The 12,982-nt window shown below is 44.7% G+C and overlaps 1 protein-coding gene across 4 annotated transcripts in view; it reads right to left on the bottom strand.

Moving 5' to 3' along the window:
• ATG16L2 (autophagy related 16 like 2) overlaps positions 1–12,982 on the bottom strand; it is an 86,170-nt gene that overhangs the window by 66,257 nt on the left and 6,931 nt on the right. The window contains exon 2 of one of the 4 annotated variants that reach the window (XM_061629134.1): positions 10,004–11,893. The exons of 2 other annotated variants lie outside the window; for them this stretch is intronic. The gene's annotated coding sequence lies outside the window, so the exon portion shown is untranslated. Of the gene's footprint in view, positions 1–10,003; positions 11,894–12,982 lie in introns of those variants that run through there. One more of the 4 variants, XM_061629135.1, reaches the window with a different exon arrangement.

Genomic DNA, 12,982 nt, shown 5'->3' with positions numbered 1-12,982 from the left:
AGCCGAACAGCAGCGGCTGAAATCTTGTTATGCCTGTGGGGCTCGTGGACATCTTCAAAGAGAATGTGCAGTCAAGCGAAACTCCAGGTAAGGAGGCTTGAAGCAGGGAAGTGTGAACTTTGTAAACAGAAGTCTCAAGATTTAGGACCTGTTAACTGGCTTCTTGACAGCGGTGCAAGCCATATATTAATCAAAGACAGGAGTTTGTTTTACTCTTCAGAAAACGTGCAGGATTTTGTGCAACTTGCGGATGGATCACAGAAGAGGGTGGAAGCCCGAGGACTGGTGAGATTTGATACACTTGGAATACTGTCAGAATGTTTATTTGTACCAGAATTGGCTCATAACGTATTGTCAGTCAGAAAACTGGTGAATTCTGGGTATTGTGTAACGTTTGACAGAGGAAAATGTTTTGTGCAAAGAGACAAAGTTGTCTGCCAGGGATTCATGACACAGGGGCAGTTTAAAATGACCATAGGTGTGAAGGGTGCTGATGCCTTGAGTTTAATGAGGCGGAAAGAGAATGACGGTCAGAGCTGTAAGAAGACAGCTGTTAAAAGCTCACAGCCACAGTATTCATGTAATGCAGTCAGGCTGATGCCTGAAAGAGTGCATCGCAGCCGAAGTTACAAGCCACAGGGTAAGAGACGTGGCAAACGTGCACCTAGAGCACAAGAGAATGTATATTTCAGAGTTTGGTGTCCAGAAACACAGCAATTAATCCTGAGCAGAAGCATTAAAGTTGCAGAGAAGCCTTGGGATCAAAGGCAAACAGTCATTCTTACAGGGTCAAGTGACACACAAGCACAAACACAAGCACCGACATTGACATTTAAGCCAGATCTTGACATAAAAGTGGAAGGCACACGAAGATCGAAGAAACGTAAGGCTGAGGAAATGGAGGATCCTGGGCACGCTGTGCCAAGCACGTGCACAAATGGGGGGGCAGAGAGAGCAGACGCCCTAGTGCCATTGAGACGTTCTACAAGAACAAAACATATTAGTGTCAGACACTTTCACGTAAGGGATTGTGTGCAGCAGGGGTTCGTTAACCTGACATTCTGTGACACTAACAATATGGTGGCTGACATAATGACCAAGCCGTTGTGTGAGGAGAAGTTTGGAAAACTGGTAAAAAGGCTTGGAATGAACCGAAGTTTGATTGAATAAAGTGTTAAGCTAAATGTATAGAGATGTGCTGAACTGTACTGAAATGTAAACTGTATTGCAAGATGTATTGTAGAAATGCATTATTGTTATTGCTGTCATGAATTACAGACATGATGGGAAAAAGGGGGAATTGTTGACCATTGAACTGTACTGTCACTGAGTTTAGTTTTCCATCAAGTCTGCAAGTCTGGAAATCTGTAGCTAGCAGGAGTTATGTCTTTGCCCAGTCTGGGAACGGACAGCCAAGGCCGTTGCCATGGTAGCATAGAGATAGACTGGGAGAGTTCTAGCAGCTGTCTGTGTTGAGCTGAGTCTTCTGTGTCATGTCTTTGAACTGAGAGCTTCTCTCCTAGGGGGGGAAGCAACTCTACATGTAATCTTAAAGCCTTAAGCCATAATGTCTTGTAGTAAAGGCTCTTAACCTGATCTAATGCCTCTGTGGTGTTTCTTGCTCAACTTAACTCCAATGTAACGTATGTTGTTTCACGCAACAACGCACACACATCAACAGTTTGCTGGCTCTGTTTTTTCAAAGAATGTACTTTTACAGTTTAAATTAAAAAAAAAAGTTTTCTTCACTGATCTCCTAATTTGTAAACAGCACAAAACAGGGATGCTTCGAGTAGGCAGGAAAAGAAACACTTGCCTTTTCATCAGCGGAGGGGGGGAGTGAAATAATTTTGATGGGGCTACAGCTGGCTTTACCTGCCTTAAATTAATTGCTATTGTCAATCCTTAAAATCATGCAGATGAGACCAGGAAGTGGGGGGGGGGGGAGGAGGAGAGAAAAAATACACAAAGCTGAAAGTTGGACAGTGAAAAAAGCAGATAAGAGAAAATCTTTGAAATGTGATGTTGGAGGAGAGCTTTGCGCATACCATGGACTGCAAAAAAGACAAATAATTGGGTGTTGGAACAAGTTAAACCAGAACTGTCACTAGAAGCTAAAATGATGAAACTGAGGTTATCCTACTTTGGACACATCATGAGAAGACATGATTCACTAGAAAAGATAATAATACTGGGAAAAACAGAAGGGAGTAGAAAAAGAGGAAGGCCAAACCAGAGATGGATTGATTCCATACAGGAAGCCACAGACCTGAACTTACAGGATCTGAACAGGGTGGTTCATGACAGATGCTTTTGGAGGTCACTGATTCATAGGGTCGCCATAAGTCGTAATTGACTTGAAGGCACATAACAACAAAAGGAGAGTGAAGTCCACACCTGTTGGATGTTCTGCTGCGCTGACACCTGGGACACATCTTTAACCCCCAGGCACAACACGGGATGAATAATGTTTAGCCATCTAATGTTTTCTTGGCTAGGTTCAAGGTGCATGGTGCTCAAAGAACTCAAATGTGAAATTGCTGATCTGCTAACTAAAATATGTAACTTGTCCCTTGGGTCCTCCTCCGTGCCTGAGGACTGGAAAGTGGCAAATGTAACTCCAATATTCAAAAAGGGATCCAGAGGGGATCCCGGAAATTACAGGCCAGTTAGCTTAACTTCTGTCCCTGGAAAACTGGTAGAAAGTATGATTAAAGCTAGATTAACTAAGCACATAGAAGAACAAGCCTTGCTGAAGCAGAGCCAGCATGGCTTCTGCAAGGGAAAGTCCTGTCTCAGTAACCTATTAGAATTCTTTGAGAGTGTCAACAAGCATATAGATAGAGGTGATCCAGTGGACATAGTGTACTTAGACTTTCAAAAAGCGTTTGACAAGGTACCTCACCAAAGGCTTCTGAGGAAGCTTAGCAGTCATGGAATAAGAGGAGAGGTCCTCTTGTGGATAAGAAATTGGTTAAGAAGCAGAAAGCAGAGAGTAGGAATAAACGGACAGTTCTCCCAATGGAGGGCTGTAGAAAGTGGAGTCCCTCAAGGATCGGTATTGGGACCTGTACTTTTCAACTTGTTCATTAATGACCTAGAATTAGGAGTGAGCAGTGAAGTGGCCAAGTTTGCTGACGACACTAAATTGTTCAGGGTTGTTAAAACAAAAAGGGATTGCGAAGAGCTCCAAAGACCTCTCCAAACTGAGTGAATGGGCGGAAAAATGGCAAATGCAATTCAATATAAACAAGTGTAAAATTATGCATATTGGAGCAAAAAATCTGAATTTCACATATACGCTCATGGGGTCTGAACTGGCGGTGACCGACCAGGAGAGAGACCTCGGGGTTGTAGTGGACAGCACGATGAAAATGTCGACCCAGTGTGCGGCAGCTGTGAAAAAGGCAAATTCCATGGTAGCAATAATTAGGAAAGGTATTGAAAATAAAACAGCCGATATCATAATGCCGTTGTATAAATCTATGGTGCGGCCGCATTTGGAATACTGTGTACAGTTCTGGTCACCTCATCTCAGAAAGGATATTATAGAGTTGGAAAAGGTTCAGAAGAGGGCAACCAGAATGATCAAGGGGATGGAGCGACTCCCTTACGAGGAAAGGTTGCAGCATTTGGGGCTTTTTAGTTTAGAGAAAAGGCGGGTCAGAGGAGACATGATAGAAGTGTATAAAATTATGCATGGCATTGAGAAAGTGGATAGAGAAAAGTTCTTCTCCCTCTCTCATAATACTAGAACTCGGGGACATTCAAAGAAGCTGAATGTTGGAAGATTCAGGACAGACAAAAGGAAGTACTTCTTTACTCAGCGCATAGTTAAACTATGGAATTTGCTCCCACAAGATGCAGTAATGGCCACCAGCTTGGACGGCTTTAAAAGAAGATTAGACAAATTCATGGAGGACAGGGCTATCAATGGCTACTAGCCATGATGGCTGTGCTCTGCCACCCTAGTCAGAGGCAGCATGCTTCTGAAAACCAGGTGCCGGAAGCCTCAGGAGGGGAGAGTGTTCTTGCACTCGGGTCCTGCTTGCGGGCTTCCCCCAGGCACCTGGTTGGCCACTGTGAGAACAGGATGCTGGACTAGATGGGCCACTGGCCTGATCCAGCAGGCTCTTCTTATGTTCTTATTAACCCTTTACAGCTTGGGACCTAAAAGATCATCTCATCCGCCACATCCCCAACCAGCCACTGTATCCTGCAGAAGGCACAGGAAACATAGGGAGCTGTCTTCTACTGAGTCAGGCCCACAGGTCCACCTAGCTCAGTGTCATGTCTGCACTGACTGGCAGCAGCTCTCCAGGGTCCCTCCCACCCACACTTTCAGCCAGAAAGGCACTCATACAGCTTGCAAAAAATCATTTCTAAGGTAGTCCGTCCCCTCCCAGGCTCACACTCTAAAAAGACGTGGCACACAAGGAAAAAGGGAGGAGGAGGGAGGAGGGAGAAGCAAGCTCCGCCACAAGTTCTTCAAGTCGCAGTACTGTAAAGCGACAGCCAATTGTGAGTGGCTGCCTTGCCCTTAATAAAAAGCCGTCTGTCCCTAGAAGAACACTCCCCCCACCCCGATCAGATCCAGGAGCAGAGCAGATGATGCCATCCAGGCCAGGAGGACAGGGCATCTCTTACAGCTCTTCCCACAGACAGGTAGCTGCCTTTGATGGCAGTCAGAATCCTCACAGGTGGGGGCTTGATGGAGTTAACCCCCCTCCTTTGTGGGTGTCGGTTCTAGAGGGGCTAATGCTCTCTCTGACGCTTCCTCCGCTTAGGAACCTTGGCGCAAATCCCCGTGACGTCCAAAACAGCCTCCATAATTTAAATGTATGGGGACAGAGGAAGCTGCCTTAGACCGAGCCAGATTGTTGGTCTGCCTAGCCCAGTGCTGTCTGCACTGACTGGCAGCAGCTCTCCAAGGTTTCAGGCAGGAGACATTCCCAGCCCTACCTGGAGATGGTGCTGGGGATTGAACCAGGGACCTTCTGTGCACAAAGCAGACACTCTACCATCCTGCAGGTACCGTCCTATCATGAGGTCCATTCTACATGATGTCGGAATCAGGCCTTTAGCGTGGCAGCACCTATCCTTTGGAACTCACTCCCACTGCATATCATGCAGGCATCCTCTGAAAATAAATATCCCAGTTGGTATCATCTTTGAATTGATTTAACATATGTGATGTATGATGTTGTTGTTGTTGTTATGTGCCTTCAAGTCGACTAGGACTTATGGCGACCCTATGAATCAGTGACCTCCAAGAGCATCTGTCATGAACCACCCTGTTCAGATCTTGTAAGTTCAGGTCTGTGGCTTCCTTTATGGAATCAGTCCATCTCTTGTTTGGCCTTCCTCTTTTTCTACTCCCTTCTGTTTTTCCCAGTGTTATTGTCTTTTCCAGTGAATCATGTCTTCTCATGATGTGTCCAAAGTATAATAACCTCAGTTTCATCATTTTAGCTTCTAATGATAGTTCTGGTTTAATTTGTTCTAACACCCAATTATTTGTCTTTTTCACGGTTCAAGGTATGCACAAAGCTCTCCTCCAACACCACATTTCAAATGAGTTGATCTTTCTCTCATCTGCATATATATATATATATATATATAGCACATTTTTAAACTTTTTATATAAGTTATGATATTGGAAATTGCTTTAGGATGTGTCATGGGAGATGTTTAAATCATGTAAATAATAATGATGCCTTTTTCTTCTACACTCTCCTCTTAAAATAAAACTTTAAACAATGAAAGAAAACATCAGCAAGGTCAACTAGGGTCAGGGCACAACTGACCTACCAATTTTTATTTATTAGCTTATTTCACTTCTTATAATGTCCACCCAAAGGCAAGCTCTCAAATCAGCTTACAATAAAAGTAAATACGGCAAAACCATTCCTCGTAAAAATATATCCATTGCACAACAGCCACGGAAACCACATCGTACTGGGATTTAGCAAGAACGTTGCTTACAAGTTCAGTTCAGTTGCAGCAAACCTAAATGCCCTCCAGAGATGACGTCCCGTGAGCTTCTGTAGGAAGAGAACAGGCTTCCGCATAAGGGCAGCCAATACTGCAAAATCCCTAGTGCTTCAGACAGGAGCAGGGCTTGCAATGTTCCTTTACGGAGAATCTTTGCACGGGGGGAGGATCCATTGGGCAGAGGGGATCCTCTCAGTAAGGAGAACCCAAAACCATTTGTGGTCAAAGACCAGCAGTCGCAAAGACCCAACAAATCCAACAGTTCACTTCTCCTTTCTTTAGTGGTTTAGTAGAAACCAGGGGATAAATTATTATTATTACTATTTATTAAATTTTTATACCGCCCCATAGCCGGAGCTCTCTGGGCGGTTCACAACATCAAAATATCAACATACAATTTAAAACCACACATTAATCAATTTAAAACATAACTCATTAAATTTCCAAATAAACCTATACTAAACTAAAATACTGAAATACTAAAAATACTAAAATGCGAATGCTACAATACTGAAATGCTAAAATGCTAAAATGCCTGGGAGAAGAGGTAGGTCTTAACCTGGCGCCGAAAAGACAACAATGTTGGTGCCAGGCGTACCTCATCAGGGAGACTGTTCCATAATTCGGGGGCCACCACTGAGAAGGCCCTTTTTCTTGTTACCATCCTCCAGGCTTCCCTCTGCATAGGCACCCGGAGAAGGGCCTTCAATGTTGAGCGCAGTGTATGGGTAGGTTCATATCGGGAGAGGCGTTCCATCAAGTATCGTGGTCCCAAGCCGTGTAAGGCTTTATAGGTTAAAACCAGCACCTTGAATCGAGCCCGGAAACATATAGGCAGCCAATGCAAGCAGGCCAGAACCGGTGTTATATGTTCGGACCGCCTGGTCCATGTTAACAATCTGGCCGCTGCATTTTGCACAAGCTACAGTTTCCGAACCGTCTTCAAAGGCAGCCCCACATAGAGCGCATTGCAGTAATCTAGTCTAGAGGTTACCAGAGCGTGGACAACTGAAGCAAGGTCATCCCTGTCCAGATAGGGGCGTAGCTGGGCCACCAACCGAAGTTGGTAGAAAGCACTCCGTGCCACCGAGGCTACTTGAGCCTCAAGTGACAGGGATGGTTCTAAAAGTACTCCCAAGCTACGAACCTGTTCCTTCAGGGGGAGTGCAACCCCATCCAGGACAGGTTGAGCATTCACCATCTGGTCAGAAGAACCACCCATAAATCAATTCAAAAAGTCCAAGGCACCTTGAGAAAACATGTCACAGGCCAGGAAATGCATTTCTACACATTGGATTTATATTTAAAATGTTACATGCCCACCAGGCCTCCCAAAACAACATGTAAACATTAAGAAAGGACTGCAGGCAAGATAATACAACACAGGAGAAACCCAATCACAATGGAAGAGCCAGGTAAAACCAACTATTCAGGGGAAACAAATCAGCCTGTATTAAAGACTCATCTAAACAAGATGGTCTTCACTAACCTTTGGAAGGTTAATAGGCTAATGGGCTTCCAAGGGGAAGGGGGTTCCCCATTCTGGGCACCAAGGCAGCCCTATCCTGCATAATCCTCAACCACACTTCAGGCAATAGTGCGACGCACAACAGAACCTCCCCAGCAGATCTCAGTGGGCAGGCAGAATTGTGGGAGAAAGCAGCTCTTTAAATACCTCAAGCCCAGACCATAAGTGAACTTACCTTTACAGTAGCCTTTGCCAACCAGGGGACCTCCAGTTGTTTGGGACCCAGCCAGCACAGCCTTTGTAGTCCAAAACATCTGGAGGGTCTCATGTTAGCAGAGGCTGCTTTGAAGGCGTAAATATGGCTTGTCCAACCTGCCTGTGCTTTAAGATAATCTCCTGGGTTCTTCCTCAGGGACCTTCTTCATCAGAGGTGCGGAGGAAGCTGCCTGATACTGAGTCAGGTCCTTGGTACATCTAGCTTTTGTCAGCTTCGGCTAGCAAGACAGCTGTGGCCGTTTGTGGACCAGGATAGCCTGACCATCGTTGTCCACGCACTGGCAACCTCTAGGATTGATTACTGTAATGCGCTCTATGGAAGGCTGCCCTTGAGGTTGGTCTGGAAGCTGCAGCTGGTACAAAATGCAGCTGCCCATTTGCTACTGGGCCAAGTTCAAGGTTCTAGTCTTGGTGTACAAATCCCTATGCAGCTTGGGACCTTTATACCTGAAAGACCGTCTTACCCCTTATATCCCCAGTCGATCACTGCGCTCTGCAGGTGAGGGCCTCCTGCAGATACCATCTTATCAGTAGGTCAACATAGGAAGTGCACCTTTAGTGTGACGGCACCTACCCTGTGGAACTCCCTACCCTTCAATATTAGACTGGTGCCATCCCTGTTATCTTTTCAGCTCCTATTGAAGACGTTCCTCTTTCAACAAGTCTCTTCAGTAGAGGGGCTATTTTCAGTAGTATAGCCCCAATTACAGAATGCCCTCCCCAGAATGTTTAGCCTTGCATGATCTATGTTGTAAACTTTCCAGTGCCAGGCAAAATTAATTTATCCAGACATTTTAATCAGCTGTAAATCCTAGACAGATTTTAAAAATTTTATCAGCTGGTTTTTTTTTTGCAAATTATAAATCTACTATATGAAATTTGTTGTTAGAATCATAGAATCATAGAGTTGGAAGGGGCCTTGTAGGCCATCGAGTCCAACCCCCTGCTCACAGTAGGAAATCCACAGCTAGAGCATCTCCCGCAGATAGCTGTCCAGCCTCTGCTTGAAGACATCCAGCGAAGGGGATCCCACCACCTCCCTAGGCAGTCGGTTCCATTGCCGAACCGCCCTTACTGTCAAGAAGTTCCTTCTAATGTCCAATCTGAATCTACGCTCCTGCAACTTAAAACCATTAGACCTAGTCCTACCCTCTGGGGCAGCAGTGAACAAATCTGTACCCTCCTCTATGTGACAGCCCTTCAGGTACTTAAAGAGTGTAATCATGTCGCCCCTCAGCCTTCTCTTCACCAGACTGAACATGCCAAGTTCCTTCAACCTTTCCTCCTAAGACTTGTTCTCCATACCGGCTATCATCCTCGTTGCCCTCTTCTGAACCCGCTCTAACTTGTCTATATCTTTCTTAAAATGAGGCGCCCAGAACTGAATGCAGTATTCCAGATGAGGCCTGACTAATGCAGAATATAGTGGGACTATTACTTCCCTCGACCTGGAAACTATAGCTCTGTTTATGCAGCCCAAAACCGCGTTTGCCTTTTTTGCCACAGCATCCCACTGCTGGGTCATGTTCAACTTGCGATCCACTACAATTCCAAGGTCCTTCTCACATGCACTACTGCTAAGCTGGGTATTTCCCATCTTGTACCCGTGCATTTTGTTTTTGTGGCCTAAATGCAGAATCTTGCATTTGTCTTTATTGAATTTCATTTTATTAATTTCAGCCCAATATTCTAGTCTATCCAGGTCCCTTTGGATTTTATTCCTGTCTTCCATTGTGTTAGCTATCCCTCCCAGTTTCGTATCATCCACAAACTTCATAAGGCTTCCCTCCACCCCATCATCTAAGTCCTTGATAAAAATGTTGAAGAGTATCGGCCCCAGGACAGAGCCCTGTGGCACTCCACTCGAAACCTCCTTCCAGTCCAAAGCAGAGCCACGGACGACCACTCTTTGAGTACGGTTTTCCAACCAGTTGTGAATCCACCTGACAGTATTTCCATCTAGTCCGCATTTGACGAGTTTGCTAATTAAAAGGTCGTGGGGGACTTTGTCAAACGCTTTGCTGAAATCTAGATAGATGACATCTACAGCATTTCCACCATCTACTAAGCTAGTGACCCGATCAAAAAAAGAGATGAGATTAGTTTGACAGGATTTTTTCTTGACAAACCCATGCTGGCTCCTACTAATCACAGCATTGTCATCTAGATAGTTGCCAATGGACTCTTTTATTATCTGTTCTAATATCTTTCCCAGTACTGAAGTCAGAATGACCGGCCTGTAATTCCCCAGATCTTCTTTTTTACCCTTTTTAAAGAGCGGGACGATGTTTGCCCGTCTCCAATCCTCCGGCACCTCTCCCGTTCTCCAGGATTTCTCAAAGATGATGGCAAGAGGTTCTGAGAGTACATCCGTAAGTTCCTTCAATACTCTGGGATGCAGTTCATCAGGCCCTGGAGATATGAACTCATTTAGGTTAACTAGGTATTTCCTGACTATCTCCTTATCAATCTCGAACTGCAATCCCGACCCCTTACTGAGATTGCTACCGATGGAAGGTTGCACACTTGTTGCTGTGTGCTACCTTAGAATCCAGTAGGGTGAAGGACTGTAGATAAATGTTTGTAATAAATACATACATACATAAGTAACTTGCATTGATACATCACATTCCAAGTCTTGAAATCATTTTATACATAGCATCAATAGTCCTGCAAGGTTGGCCTGTGTTATGCTCATATTACAGACGGGATGCCGAGGCTGGGAGATTTTATTTTAAGCTGGGCTTTAAAACCTGGAGAGCTGCTGCCAGTCAGTGTAGACAATACTGAGCTAGATGGACCAAAGATCTGACTTGGTATAAGGCAGTGTCCTATGTTCTCTACGTTCACCAGCCATCCACAAAAAACCCCCACAACCCTCCTGTCCTTTCTGGGTCACTGCTGGCTACAGACACGCAGAGAACAGGTATACAACACAAAGGCAGGTGTTTCCTTTAAGAGGTTATTTTCAAACCACAGATGAGTATTCCTTTGGCGCACTTAACTGGTTCTATACACTGAAAACCTATTGTTAAGAACAATTAAATGCGTCTCGCTGGACTATTACTGTGCATTGGACTGAAGCAGCCTTATACTGAGTTGGACCACTGGTCTACCTTGCCCAGCACAATTCTGTTGTGATGCTCTACGTTTCTTGCTGTTATGTGCCTTCAAATGGATTACGACTTATGGCGACCCTGTGAACCAGCGACCTCCAAGAGCATCTGTCATGAACCACCCTGTTCAGATCTTGCAAGTTCAGGTCTGTGGCTTCCTTTGTGGAATCAATCCATCTCTTGTTTGGCCTTCCTCTTTTTCTACTCCCTTCTGTTTTTCCCAGCATTATTGTCTTTTCTAGTGAATCCTGTCTTGTCATGATGTGTCCAAAGTAGGATAACCTCAGTTTCATCATTTTTGCTTCTACTGATAGTTCTGATTTACTTTGTTCTAACACCCAATTATTTGTCTTTTTTTGTGGTCCATGGTATCAGCAAAGCTCTCCTCCAACACCACATTTCAAATGAGTTGATTTTTCTCTTATCCGCCTTTTTTCACTGTCCAACTTTCACATCCATACATAGAGATAGGGAATACCATGGTCTGAATGATCCTGGCTTTAGTGTTCAGGGATACATCTTTGCATTTGAGGACCTTCTCTAGTTCTTTAGAAAAGTAGCAACCAGGCAGCCCCACAGATGGAAGGAAAGCTTGAGATGGTAGTGAGGGCTATCTCAGCAGCCGAGGCAGTGCTAATCTGTAATATGTTTGGGGTTTCCTTAGCAACAGGGATCTATATAGTTAGGGGTAACATTAATTCTGTTTACCCTAGCTTCTCCCAGTTATTGTCTGCGTTCTAGCAGTTGGGTGGCAGCTGCTCCCATTAAGGATCTTTTGTTGTTGTTATATGTGCCTTGAAGTCGATCACGACTTATGGCGACCCTGTGAATCAGCGACCTCCAAGAGCATCTGTCGTGAACCACCCTGTTCAGATCTTGCAAGTTCAGGTCTGTAGGCTTTCTTTGTGGAATCAATCCATCTCTTGTTTGGCCTTCCTCTTTTTCTACTCCCTTCTGTATACCACTGCTAAATGCAGTCCTCCTTTCCACTGGAGAGAATGGGGAAGGATTGCATTTAGCAGCAGAGATGCTCAGAAGCCTAGGAAGAACAGGAAATGCATTAATGGGACATTCCAGGGGCGATAAGTGTTCTGTATAATCAAAGTCATGTATTAATCCCATAAGAAAGGCAGTGCAGATTGAATCAGTGTACTAATTGGAGAAGTGACCATAAAATTTTGGGGGGTTTCCACTCATGTAATCATTTATATGTAGGTAAAACAAAGAGACTTTTGAAGAAGTGGATTTCCCAACTCAAGAATCAAGGTCAAGCCAGGAGAGCTTAATCCAAGCTCTCCTGCCGCTTTTGGTTTCCTAATTAGCAATCCCACAGGGCAGAAAAGCATTGCTCTGTGGGAGAGGGAATTCAGCCCATTCCTCCATGAAAACTGCCACTTCCTCCTCCTCCTCCTCCCTTGAAACTTTTTTCCCCCCATGCGGAAGCTAATAGCAGATTCAGGGGTGATGGAGGGGGCAATTTACACCAGGGGAAAGGGGTAAATGGCACACTCCTATGGAGCTGCTAATGGATCTTTTACATCACGTCTCATTTGGCCCTAAATCAAGAGAAAGTTGCAGAAATACATTTGGAGACAGCATTTCTTGCACTAAAAGATGCCCCAAGTGTAATTTAAGGGTTATTTGTGTTTATTTTGCTATTAAACATGGGAATGATAGGCTGGACTAATTGTTTATTGATGTTACAGTGACATTGTATTAATATTACCCCTTCCGAACTGGACGCTGAGGCTCAGCTGAGACATTCTGCCACACCATGGTTTGTACAATTTCTGCATTCACCATCATTCTGTAGCCTTTCCCAAGTTGGTGACCTCCAGATGATTGACCTGCAACTCTCACTGGTCCCAGCCAGTATGGTCAACGACGAGGGACTAGGACTAGCCCAACAACATCTGGAGGGCACCAAGTTTGCTACCCATGATGTAAGGAATCATGTTGTTGACAGGGCCTTGGCTCACATCTTTGTCAAGTGGATGATGTAGTTCTTTGCAAGGTTGTAGCCTCTTCTACAAAACTTCCTTCCTGCTTTTAGCAAGCCCCAGCAAGTCAAAGAAAGCTGGAGAACACACTGACTGACCGAGATGAAATAAAAGGAAGATGGAAGGAA

The sequence above is a fragment of the Rhineura floridana genome, chromosome 5, assembly GCF_030035675.1.
Source record: "Rhineura floridana isolate rRhiFlo1 chromosome 5, rRhiFlo1.hap2, whole genome shotgun sequence".
NCBI classification, from domain to species: domain Eukaryota; kingdom Metazoa; phylum Chordata; class Lepidosauria; order Squamata; family Rhineuridae; genus Rhineura; species Rhineura floridana.
This window is presented reverse-complemented; position numbering and strand designations above follow the sequence as displayed.